This window comes from Dermacentor silvarum, chromosome 8 (assembly GCF_013339745.2).
Source record: "Dermacentor silvarum isolate Dsil-2018 chromosome 8, BIME_Dsil_1.4, whole genome shotgun sequence".
NCBI lineage: Eukaryota > Metazoa > Arthropoda > Arachnida > Ixodida > Ixodidae > Dermacentor > Dermacentor silvarum.
Window position 1 is genome coordinate 117879532 of NC_051161.1, and position 13437 is coordinate 117892968.

General features: G+C 46.8%; 1 long non-coding RNA gene across 1 annotated transcript; it reads right to left on the minus strand.

Annotated features, from left to right (window-relative positions):
- Positions 1–220: 220 nt before the first annotated feature.
- Positions 221–10640, minus strand: LOC119462811 (uncharacterized). The gene is made up of 3 exons (XR_005194220.2): positions 10494–10640; positions 1055–1125; positions 221–305 (listed from the first exon to the last, which is right to left on the minus strand). It is a non-coding gene; the product is annotated as an uncharacterized LOC119462811 (long non-coding RNA).
- Positions 10641–13437: the final 2797 nt, after the last annotated feature.

A 13437-nucleotide genomic window follows, 5' to 3' on the forward strand; every position in this document is an offset into this window, starting at 1 on the left:
TGCTCCGGACCACCGTGAGTTGCCCTTCACTTCTTGAAGGGGCAGGATGTGTTTAGATGGAGCTGCTCAACATCACTTTGTAACGCGGTATGAATCGTGGATCCGGCATCTTAATGAGGTGTGACGTCATGCTATCACATTTCTCTCGTATTTACCGCTGAATCACCACAGATTTTTTTTCTTTTACTGTGCAGAATTTCCTTTTGCCAATATCTTACCGTCCTTTTCTTCCATGACAATTTTGTCAACAATGCAGTTTTTATAATCGCTGTACAAAACTTGGGTAGCATACGAGTGTGTGGTGTCTGAAAAATAAAAAAGTTCAAATTTCATACTCAGCGGATTCGCATAAGAAGCCGCTTTTCAAAAACACTGTTTTCTAAACAGCGTTCATGCTTATCATTTAAATAGGAGGAATGCGCGCAATATAAACAAATAATTGAAGTTCATTAAGCGACTATGAGTGCTTCCTCGGGTACCGCATTTCAAAGCGCGGCTACAGTTGGAAAACTTTACGGCACCAAGTGGTACGGCAGGAAAAATAATAGTCAGATCCTGTGCAGGAATTCGACTTCTCTAAGCTTATAATATCATTGAAATCGCGTGATGCAATAAATATATTCTGGTGTTTCGATATGTCGGAACTTCTTCACGTTTTTCGAAAAAGAAATGCTATGCAAATTTTGTTTCGACAATGAGCGTATATGTATCAAAAGCACCGCCAGTGTTTTTCATATAAAGAAAGAGAAAGAGACATTCATTGAAAGTTATAAAAGATAACAGCTAATTCTAAATTTGTGAGACAAGCTCGTAAGTGGAAATCACTGTTACTTTATAACTTCAGCTAATCATCAATCTAAATTACTTGTCTAATCTAATTACTAAATTAATTATTACTTGCAATTACCGATAGCAGCAACTTTGCGTCTCTGCCTTTATGCTTCGATGGAAAATACTTTTGCTGCCTCGGCAAGATTCACGTGGACTTGGGCAGTGAAGGCTCTAAAGATTGTCTGTTTTTACACATGTAAGATACGGAATAATTTTTACTTACCATTATTTATGTATGCAACACACGTGTCGGGCCGATCTCCAATAAGAACATAGTTGACCGGGACGTCCGTTCTAGAAAAGAAATAGCGAAATGCATATTGAAACATCTGTTGCCCTATAGTTGACGAATCTGTAGCTGCGCTCAAGACAACGCATCATCGGTGCACATGATATCATTTCCCTGTGCTTAATGTGCACATATGCTCCATAATCAAAAATATTTGGATAAATTAGCCGAAATATATTAGGCACAAGGTTTATATACGCCGTTACATGTTTAGAGGAAGAAAGATATCAGCAGAAAGCTATGTTGTGAATACTAATGACGCAACATTCTCCACACTCATGTGACCTTGAAAACTCAATGACCGTCATTCAGTAAGGCTTTATATATTACTTTTCTTAACCAAACGAACCTTTGAGGTCATAAGCACGGACCGGATCTCCTTGTGCGCAACAGTAGCGCCATTGTCGGTGCTGCTGCGCCACCTTGGCAAATGCAGGAAGCACTATATATACTTGAGAGTGAGATCGCTAAGACTCCACTGACCGCGCATGAAATGACTGCCCAGGAGCTATCGAAGATGACTGCCAAGCGAATAGCTCCTTATGCGGGCTGCAGAAATCAAATAGTCACTTCAATAATACTTGCGAATTATACCACTGACGTCTGTAACGGTGCTTCACGAGGCGGCAAAAATTAGCATGGCCACCGTCTGAGCACCAGGTAATCAAAACTGCTGCGCATTTTCTGAAGGCACTTACAGCTCGGCGTGTTCGAAAATGGCGAAGCGTGTGATTGCCGAATCTTGTTTAGGGGCTGCTTTGTCGCTGTCGTACCTTCACACAATGCGTAGTAGTTTTGATTCCCAGGTGTTCAGACTGCGAATGGCAGGCTACCCGCAAAATTTACTATCCACCATTGCCGAATGCCATTTAGCAGACTTAAAACAGCCAAAACCTGGCAAACGTGACAATCTAAAAGAGAAAAAAAGAAAAGTTCGCATTTGAGAACGGCGGTCATTCCCTATTTGCACCGAATGTCTGATGGTATACAAAAGGTAGCACATAAGGCCGGCATTAGAGTTGTTCTTGCGGCAAAAAACAAGTTCTCCAGTATGTGCCAGAAACTGAATCGGAAGGACACGGGGTCCCGCACCTATCATAAGAAACACACTAAAAAGCCACTTGATTGCTGCGACAACGTAGTGTGCGAAATCCCCCTCTCGTGCGGTCGATGCTACATCGGCCAAACGGGTCACTGTATTATTGACTACCTCAGATCACACTGAAATTTATTGAAGGGGTGTGTGCCCGTTGTGGTTGCCGTGCATTGTTGGACAAATGCAAAATACTCAGGCGCTATGGTGACTAGCGTGCTCATTAGATATTTCAGGCTTTTTGCATCAACAAGCAAGGCGATATGTGCGTCAGCGTTCCTTCTCTATCGTTCCTCACGAGGGAACTCGCGTATCTTGCACGTGGATGATGGCGACAGTTTAGCTGTGCTCTTTTATTGCGATAGCAATTATATGGACACTCAAAAGCAGATTTCTGCCGTCGGCGTCGCCGTCGCCGTGAGGTTCCGTATGACGTCAATGGAGATGAAATCGTCGCCGCGTGCCGAACGCTGTTTGTGCGAGTGAAAGGGCGCGAGGGACGCGCGCTTTCACGGGGAGTGAACGCACGGCGGAGAACAAACGCGCGTTCTACGCCGTGCTCCTTAAGGGCTGCAGAAGTAGGCGTCTCTTTCCTTCTTTACAATCACCATATATGTAGAGCAAACGCGCTTTCTTCTGACGCGCGAAAGGCCGTGGGGGAGGAGGAGGGAAGGGAGGCGACGTTTAGCTGCGGCACCAAGTGCCTATTTATATCAGAGGCTCCAGCAACAGTCACCAACGCTGCACGCATTTTGAGCGAACGCGGGCAAAACGCCGACGGCGTCGACAACAGTTCTGCGTGTTGCCGGTGCTGCTGCATGTCCAAGTTTATACAGCTGATAAAGCTACTATCATTACTCCGTATAGCTCTCTACAAATTTGCTATCGCAATTGATGCTTCGCCTTTCAGGTGAAACTGCGACAACTTTTTTACATTCTCCATCGTAGCTATCCTCTTGCCAATGTATTCCTACTATATATGTACTCCTCTCCCTCCTGCTTATTCAAGCAGCTGTAGATATTGCTGTGCGCGCAATAAAATATTGGTTGAATGTCAGCGCTTTGTCTGTCTCAGTCACGTCTCATTGTTCGGCGCTGTCACTCGTTTTCTTCAGCCTATGTGCACCGCTAATGCCCATTGGACCCTCGCTGCCTGTTCGTGCCTCCTGGCCATCTGGGACAGGACATAATCTTCTGCCATGACTTCAACGCGCATCCCACAGCTAGTGACAGCTTCCACCCGTAACTCCGCTGGGACCATCACTGCCAGTTGGCAGTTCCTGGTTGTCTGCGAAAGGACAGCTTCTTCTTCAGTGACTTGAACGCGCATCCCACAGCCTGGGATAGCCGCAGCTGTAAGTCTCAGGGTAATGCTTTGGTACTTGCTACCCTTGTGGTCGGCCTCCTCATCCTAAATACTGGTGAGGCCACCTATGTGCGTTGTCATTTCTGAAGCGTGAGCATAGCCATCGACCTTAATATCCCAACAGGTAGCTTTGCTTACACGAGAGCTACCACTCCTGACAAGTGGGCGTCCGACCATTTTCCAATTATCTGGCGTCCTTGTCAACTCGGGTCCAAGTTCAAGAACAGGGATAACTCCTGGCGGAACCTCAGCAGCAATTCCTGCAGAGGCTTTCTACGCGTGGTTCAGCAGATTGTAATGTCGGCTAGATCAGCCCTTACCGCACCTGCGACTACATAAACTATGGGCTACGCGACGCCAAGCGAAGCGCCACGTTGGGCGGGTCAAAGAGCTGGAGCACTCGACTGCCTTGTGGCGAATAGACGGCGCCTGTTGACGTCATCAAATTTGAGGCGTGGGTTAAGCTGGCAGTGTCAGCTCAGCCATCTATGAGGCTCGTCACGGTTCCAGGATGTGGCAACGTCGGCGGTTCCTCATGCAAGGTTCCACGTGACGACAGCTCATCCTTGCCGTCGTGATCGCATTGGGGATCAACGAGATGGACCTGGCAGAATGCCTAATGGACCTCGTGCTCGTGCCTCCTAGTTTCTAGCGGAACGACAATCCCGCCGGCTTGACGGGGTAGGTAGGTGGTGGCGGTGGTAGTGGTGAAGTTGAAGCAGGCGGGGTTAGCCTGGTATACATGTGCGGCAATTGTTCCGCCTGATCCTCCTTTGAGTTGAGATCAGGGGTGTGTCACCAGGTGCCGACGAGCCCCGTGTCTAACAGGAAGGCTAGCGTCCCTATGCGACAAGCCTTTCGCTTGCCACGAGCTCCTTGCTGCTCTGGGGAACGCGAAGCGACGCAGTTCCCCGTGGTCATACATCATCACTGTCAAGATTATGTGAAACATGGTTAACCCCGAGAAGGGCAGGCTGCTCGATTTCCTCGACATCTCGTGGTCTGGCTGCCTTCCGTATGCATGGCTGGGGGTTCTCGTCGTGCCAGTCATAAACCGGGAAAATCCGTTAAGGCATACGCCTCCTGCAGGCCCGTCTATCTCACCTAAGGAAACTGTATGGTCCCTTGGCACGCCTTCAGTGGATATGAAGCGCTCTAGACTTTTTTCCGGAACATCGAATATGGTTTTGCCATCACCGGTACTCAGCGGACTTTATCGCGAACGTCGTCTCTTTCATGGAGGACGTCGGGGGCTCTGGAGAAGTGGCATTCCTAATGCCTCTTGGCGTAGAGAGCGCCTTTGATGACTTCCCTCACGTGGTCATTTAGCACTCTGCCAACGACCTTGGATCGTCAAGACAGTTCAACACTTCGTCATGTCCTGCCCTCAAGGGCGCGCCTTTCGTGTTCGGTGGAAGGGTTATGAACTCCCATCGAATGGTTTGTTACGGATTTCCGCAGGAATCAGTCCTTCTCAACTTGTTGCAGATGTCCCTCCATTTTGTTGTTACGGCTGGCCTTCAACACAGCGTCGAAGTCGAAGGCAGCACATAATTCCAATGCACCCACGTGCACTGCTATAAAAGCCCTTCATTAAACATGGCACATGTTGCAGTGGCACTTTGCGTCACTCCATCCAGACCAGCTCGTCACCGTCGAACGATCTCCTGTCCTCCGTCCCGTTCCTGATCGCTACCTCACAAGGAAGTACCGGTCTCTTTTACAGTGTTTCCGGATTGGCTGATCATGGATGGCATCGCAGAAGTATAGCGAGGGCCTGGTTTTATCTGCAAACTGCATGGCGTGCGGCACGGTAGAGACGATTGAGCGCGTCCTATGCCATGGACCTGGTCCGCATTCTGACCCACCTAATCCAATGAGATCAATCTCTGTTCACATTGTTTCCACTACTCCTGTGGTCTCGGCGTCACAACTTCGGTTCCATGGCCGGTGCCGCAACTTCGCCTTCAAGCACCTGCTTTTATGTTCCAGGAAGACACGGGGATGATGTCTAAGCTGTAAATGTACCGCTGCCAGCCACTATCAGCTATGTGTGGTGCGACTGCGACGACCATAATGCTCTCTCTTTTTTCCTCTTTGTGTCCTTTCACCCAAGGCCCCGAGACGTGCTCCCGAAAGGGTTACAGAAAATAGCGCTTCTTTCTCTCTGCAATCACCCTCTTTCTTTATTCTCCTCCGACGACTCTAATATCTTACATATTTGACACGCTGTTGGGGTCACTCTAAACAGAGATGTGGAGTGAAACCAATACGAAACGGCATATCTCGACACGAAACGCACGAATTTCTGCCTTGGGGGTGCACACGCTTCGCCACCTTCAGCCCAGGCGGAGGAGAAGCGTGACACAGCGCCACTGCCGACCATCGTATCTGCTGAACCTTCAGACTCTTCAGACCCAAGAAAGATTTCACGCGAATGCTCGTGCCTCTCGAAAGTTGGCGTTCAGCGACGTCCGTTATCCGAAACTATGTCAAAGAGGTTAGATAGCTCATGGGTCCGCGGGTTGTCCTTGCAATCGGGAAGACACCCGGCCATCGCTCGACGTTCACTCTAGCCACAGAAAGGTGCGCACTTCTAACAACCTTTAAAACGATACCTTTCTTTGACTACTACACGCGGTTTCACTGGTTTTACGGCTTATCTGACACGGAAGAATAATCGCAGGCTGGACTGCAGAACTGGCCTTAGTTGTAAACCACGCCACGGCCGCGCTCAGCTGCTGCAACGCACATGGTATTCCTCTGCGAAACACCACGTGCTATGCTGGAGCATTGGCACAGAGGCACATGAACGTAGGTTACAAAAGGAGCACTTTGCAACGCAAAAAAAAAAATTCTTGCAACGACGCTGGCTGAAGGGTCTTTTGAAAGCAGGTGCAGTGAAAAGGAAATAAGTCAGCGGGTCTGTCGTCACGTCGCATGGTGGGGTTGAGACTATGTTTTGAGCACACTCGAATATGTCAACAAGTGAAATTGAATGGAGAGCCGAAATTACTTTGTTATGTCCGTTGCTTCGTTACATCCATTATTGCCATTTACTGCAATATACATATATGCCCAATGGTGTGCACAAGTGTGTACATGGAATTAAGAAGACGGCTTTGTTTCCCGCGGAACCGCTACACAGCCACGCATGTGATGAAATGTGAAAAAAATATATCCTTCGGCGTGTGCAACACGCGACTTAGCACCTTCTGTTCTATTGCGACGGTATTTCATATCCACTTTCCACTTAGCTCGTCACTTTGGAGCAGCACCAGGCACAAAACACATCGAGGAGGCAAGCGAACTTCGCAGCGCCGGCTTCCCTCGGCCTGCTCGTAGCCCCCGAGATTGCTCATATGCCAATGCAATCTTGGAGGCTACGCCCAGCTGATACCTCGCACTGCGCGCCGCAGGAAGAAGGAGAAGTGATTGCACGGCCTGGGCGTGACCCTCCACTTTGTGCCGTAGAGGTCCCTGAGGCGAGCACCTGCTGCGGCTGCCAGTGCGGCGCACCGAACTGACTAGCGAAGGCTTGCTCGTGGCCCCATAGGTTCAGCCGGGGAGATCTTAGAGGCCACGCCCAGCTGCGACTGGCCACGCGACGCGCCGCGCAGAAGTGCATGCACTGAATATTCTCCAGCACCGCGCGTCGCCGCGCCGCGTGGCGCGGCTCGCGCAGCCTGGCACTTGCGAGAGAGAAAGGTCAGTGCGCAACTGCGATATCTATCTGCCGCTTATGCGCATTCGAGGCTGCGCCGTGCTCCCTATTGGGCAGCAGAAGTAAGCGTCACTTTCTTCTTTAATAAAATCACTACTACTACTACTACTACTACTACTACTTATGCGCATGTGCGCAGCAACGCGCTGCGTTGACAAACGCCCGGCGTTGCGCGACAACGTATTCGACGCGTGGACAAGGGATTTTTTAACTGCCGCGGCGAATGAGCGCCGGACCCTGCGGAAGGCGATGTACTCGGCGCGCCACGGTCGGGCATTTCCCAGTAAAGCGACCAATCTAGTTCGTTATATCCATTGGCAGGAAAATTTCACTTCGTTAAGACGATGTTTTAAATACATGGATCATCATGAGGATTTCAAGCGGAATTTCATTTACTTTGTTAAATCCCGTTTCCTATAACGAGGTTTGATTGTATATATCTCCAGGTATACAGGAAACCTATCAACAGTCCTCTAATGTATTTTGCTAATTGGTTGTCTTTTCCTCAACGCCACCGAAACGGACCGGTAACGTGATTGATAGATCCACGACAAATGTCCCCAGCTCTGCTGACCTTCAAAGAGACCACTATAGAAGTAAACGCTGTTAAATATCCTTTACAAGCGTAAATAAACGTTTAAATTCACTCTTCAATGATTTAATGAGTACTGCTCTGATCTACGGGTGTCCTAAGTTTGATCTCGAAATGTCTTGACGTTCTTTGTGACCAACAATTCTAGTATTTTCGTAAATTCCTTGGCACTTCGTCAGTTGCACTTCGTCAGTTTACGCGGATCCCGATAGTGGCTTCAGTGTTTTGGGAGATTACCAGCACATAATTCAAATACACACTTTATTTCTACAAATTCTCAAATATAATCAGCTCTGTTCTGCGGCAAGTGTTTTATACTGTCGACATGCCTTGAGGCACGCACATATTTTTGCAATTCTTACATCATATTCCGGCTAATTCATTTGGCCTAATTTTTTTTGTCAGTTGCTCTGGTAGCTATGTAGTCTATCGTGTATATTTGCTAGCTTACACACCAAATAATTCTCTCGTGACTCTTCCATTGTCTAGAAATGTGGCCGGGCAAGCATTTACCGAAAATGTTATAATAGGCCACAACCACCCCCGCGTGATGAAAACACACAAGGTGTGCCCTGCCGATTGCACCGGAGACTGCCAAGCGCATTTAGTATATCAAGCTACTGATTTGGCACCACCGGTCAGGGACGGCGGCCGAGTATCATTGAGGAGCCTCATGCAGACGCATAGTTGCTGCGCATTGTTTTTGTTCTTAGGCAACCAGTTCCAGCCTCAAATAGCGAAGTACTGCCTTTGAGTTATCATACAGATTTTCCCTCCTGAATTCTTTCTTGTAGATCGTTGTTGTAAATCTCCGTGGTTCTATGGCTTGCTCAGAGAAGCTTTTCACGATGGTCAATTGGCAACGGTCTCCGAAACACAACGCAAGAACGGTTACAATGGGAAAGGTGCCTGAGTACTGCGTTCACCCTTTCGGTGCCGATTACACGCCCGGCACGCGCACATTAGGAGCCAGCCACAGTCACGGACATCTAAGCCTTTGCTGTCAGGGCGACTGCACGGGATGTACGTGACGAAGCACCGATATTCCCTCGTCTTTAGGTCAGCTTTGTGTGCTCTTGGGTGCTAATGGCGTCGTCACGCACCCTCTACGTTTGCTCAGTGCCAGCCGGCTCAACGCGCCCCTCCGCGTGTCAGGTATAATCGGCATGTCATGAGCTGCGCCTCTGCCTAATCTCGGCGCCGACACCGCGACGGGCGCCCACCGCTGGCACTTAATCATCCCATTGTATTTCGCTGGCCAAGCGACGACCATTGACCAAATACGCTAGCCGTATCTTACGCTTTCCTCGGCAGCCGTTCCCTTCAACAGGATGAAAAGGGTGGAAAATGCCGATTTCAAGCTTGCCGATCTATAATTAAAGACATAACTCGTTCTTTTCTAGCAGCAGGCTTACAGGCGAATACCAGGAAAAGCCTCGTATCTTACGTAGGAGAAGGCCAAATGGGAAGGTCAATTGCAGGCACTGGTAAAGGAAGGGAGCCTGTGTAGGAAAGGCAGTTCGCCTCTTTGCACCGCACGTTCGTTGTTTCCATTTCGCCTACTACTAAACCCATTATAAGAATTCATGTGGTACAGCTCTCCCTGCTCGATGCTTTACAATTTAATACTCTGAACGGTCTATGAAGGTAGCATTTTTTATGGAGCCCCCTTAGCAGTCTGGCGCCTGGTGCTGCAGTCCCCTTAATCCCAAGGTTAATCTTGTCCTGTGCTCAATGTATTACTAAATGTATATAATTGTACACAAGTGGTTTTATTGTTTAATGCACCATTAGAGACGCTTAAACAATTTCGTCATCTTTCGTCATCCGACCCGACGTGGTTGCTAAGTGGCTATGGTGTTGGGCACACGAGGTCGCCGGATCGAATCCCGGCCACGGCGGCCGCATTTCGTTGGGGGCGAAATGCGAAAACACCCATGTACTTCGATTTAGGTGCACGTTAAAGAACCCCAGGTGGTCCAATTTCCGGAGTCCCCCACTACGGCGTTCCTCATAATCAGATCGTCGTTTTGGCACGTAAAACCCCAATATTAAATTATTTTTTTCAATTTTGTCATCCGAACAATACCAGGTTGGCATGACATTTGCCTACAAATCAAGACAACTATTATCACAAATTACTAAGTCGGATAATTCCATATTATATTGATACAAATCGCAAGGCCGCAGACATGTTCATTGCAAACTCGCTTTCAAAAAACAGCAGTTCTACCAGCCCTAGGAATATAAAACCGCAGTTTTCGCAGGAAAATTACAGAAAGATTGTTTGTAACAACTTCCACGCTCACAAAAAGCGACATGATTGGTCGTACCACTTTTTTGTCGGTGGTATTGCAAGCATTTTCAATGGTAGCTCACGTACTTTTGTGTGCGAGTTGGATGGTACATATGGGACTAAAGACCAACTACAAAATATGAATGCCATTTTTTCTTCCTCTTTTACTCAAACACTCAATATTCTCGACGCACGACCTGATCAATTAGAAGTTTTTTTTCATTTTTGTTTTATCTCTTTACAGATGTTTTTAAAGGTTCACGCGCAAGTCAAAAGTGATTGCAAAATAAATTTACACGCACCGTTCTGAACTGTTCGGGGATTTCACGTGCCAGGTGTATGTTACTTTCCCGGAATCCTCGTCAATGGATGTACGGTCAGCAGTTAGACATCTGAAAGCCGGTATGTCTACGCTTGCCACAGCCAGCACCAGGTTCGGCAGGCTCTTGACAGCCTACACAATGAAACAAATTAAAAGATGGCAGCATAAGCATGACAATCCAAAACGATGTAAAATACGGAGCCCGCATTCATAAAAACGTTTTTACGCGAAAGCTGCATAATGCAGCCAACAGCAATGTTGGACATCATCATTAGTGAATGCAACCGACCAAGTCGCACCCCAATGACGGACAAAAGCGTTTGTGAATCGCACATCTGGGGCCCTATAACGTAAAATGATTCCAAACTGTTTTCATTCGAATTTATGCAATCAGCCTCCACGATTGGTCAAAACATCTTCGGGCCACTCCCAGCTTCGCCTGTCTTTCACGCGAAGTCACGAAAACCACGATAGCTCCCCATCTGATATAACGTGTACACACTAATTATGCATGATTAAACTGCACAAAAGAAAAGTAATCATTCCTGATTCGACGCCTTTTCACCATTAGCCATCTGCTATTGGTCCAATGTTTTTTTTAGCTACGCCCACTTCGCCTGTCTGTCATGCGACCTCACAAAACCGCAAGAAGTCACCATGTCAAAGTGATGTGTACGCGAAAAAAAAAATACATTATTATGCCGAACAAAACTGAAAATTTTTCTTGATAGCCACAGAAGGAAATACAGACGATGGCTGCCCGCCGATCACTCAGGCACTCACCACTCGCACCTGCCGGTGAGCATGTATTTATTTGCGCATGACAAACCTTTTTGCGCGGCAGTTAAACAGAAGCGTAGTTCGTGAAGTCATCATCTCTATAAACGAACTCTCTTACGCACCTACTACTGCAATCTAAAACATTCAAGCAACTTAATAAAAATATATCAAGTTTAAGAGAGAATACACACATATAACACACGTTGCCATGAAAAATGGTTCATCCCGGTTTTGAGAAGAAATGATCGTGAACGCCTTGCCAGGGCTACTAAATTCTTAGCTAAAATCCCACATTGCTATCCATACCTTGACACTACAGGAGCTCATTTGTCTTGCTAAAGCTATCATTTAAATCACCGTGGTAGAGTGAAGCCAAGTGTAATTACTCCCTTTAACGGTGTAACCTAAAAGCTCCCAAGCAACCAGCTTTTACCTTGGCCGCCTCTATTTGCTTCTATATGGGTCCAAATAAAATTAAATGAAATAAACCTTGTACCTTTGTCGAAGGCCTCCTGCGGGAAATTATTATTATTATATTAGCTGTCTAAGAGATGGTGCTCTATGTGATGTACAGCCTCTTCAATCATCTCACATAGACTCCTGCGGAATCTCTACAACTGCCTCATTATCACTTTGATAACTAGAACCAGAATGAAAAATGAATATATGACTTCTAAATAATTTATTGGAAGACAAAAAATACAAAATTTACTAGTGACCTCAAGAAAACTACAAATGAACTACATTTTGTCTTATTCGCGTAGAATGAACCGTCCTTTTTTAAGGCTTCGTGCCGGATAGCGTAGCCACACTGTACACATTAAACGATTATTGACGCCTATGCTTAAGATTATACCTGTCCCACACAATAGTCTGCAATTAAAAGAAAACATGAATGGTCACTTTCAGTTATACTGTTGAACTCTTGCGAAAAGTCAATATTTATGTAATGTCTAACCCCACGGTGTTATGTTAAATTGCCGCTGGATTTTGTATGTTCGACAGCGTACAAATTATTGATTTCATAAATAAAACTTACCTTCTTTAAGATAAACAAATTAGCCTTTAAGTACACAAATTAACAACGATTCCATATACATGCAAAGAAACAAAAACAGAAGTCATGTGATATTTTCTTCCACACTTTTCTACAGACACGACAACGCAGTTCATGGTATGGATTGAAAAATTGTGACTTATCAAACACAACTTGTTAGCGTCTGCATGCACCGAAGCTTTGTTGAAATGCGTAAAGAGCGCTGAAAGCTGTCTTGATTTCTGTGTTATTACAATGTGAGAACAAGGTCATACCTACGGCCCTCGCCGAAACGACATCATCCACGTTATAAACTGTCCAAACGCAGCTCCTTGTCGTGTCTTGGCTGTCCCGTGCTACGAAATCGTACACACACGGCCATCATCTCAAAGAGGTAGTTGACCTTGGCGCGAGAGAAGAATAGGCGCATGTCTGGCCTTGTGGTTAGGATCCGGCTTGTGTGCTGGAAGACCGAGTTTCGATCGCACTATCGGGAACGTAATTCATTTTTTAAGTATCAGCCATTCGGCAGGGCTGCAGCAGCAACAAGCTGCCACGTTTAGGAAATTACGGAAGGGTTCGCAAAAAAAGCTTCTATTTAAACCTTATAAGCTTCAACAAGTCTCTGTGTTAAACACAAAGCAGTAGACTAACAGTGCAAGCAGTCTCTGCTGCTGTTGGCGGCTATAAAATCATCCTCGGCCCCACACTTTTGTATTTACACGGCCCAGATTCTAATTATTGCACCGAAAAAAAAACTGCCAGCTCATTTTTTCGCGTAACTCCGTGGCACATACGCAATGCAGCCTGTAACGTTTTGATGCCGTCATCAAGCTGGAAAACTGGAGCTGAGACAAACGATCGTGACAAAGTCAAGGTGATGCTAGCACTTGCAAACTGCACCAATCTTAAACAATGTTGCAGGAGGTATATAGAAGTAACCCTTCTTACTCGCATGGCGTCCACAAGATCACTGCTGCTTCGCCTCATGCCGAAGCATACTGTCGGTATTGTAGCCACAGCTAGCACTAACACGGTTATGAAGCGCATAGTGTTTTCGTTCTGAGGAGCTCAGTGCACACGGTGCTCCTCTAAAGAAATAGATATG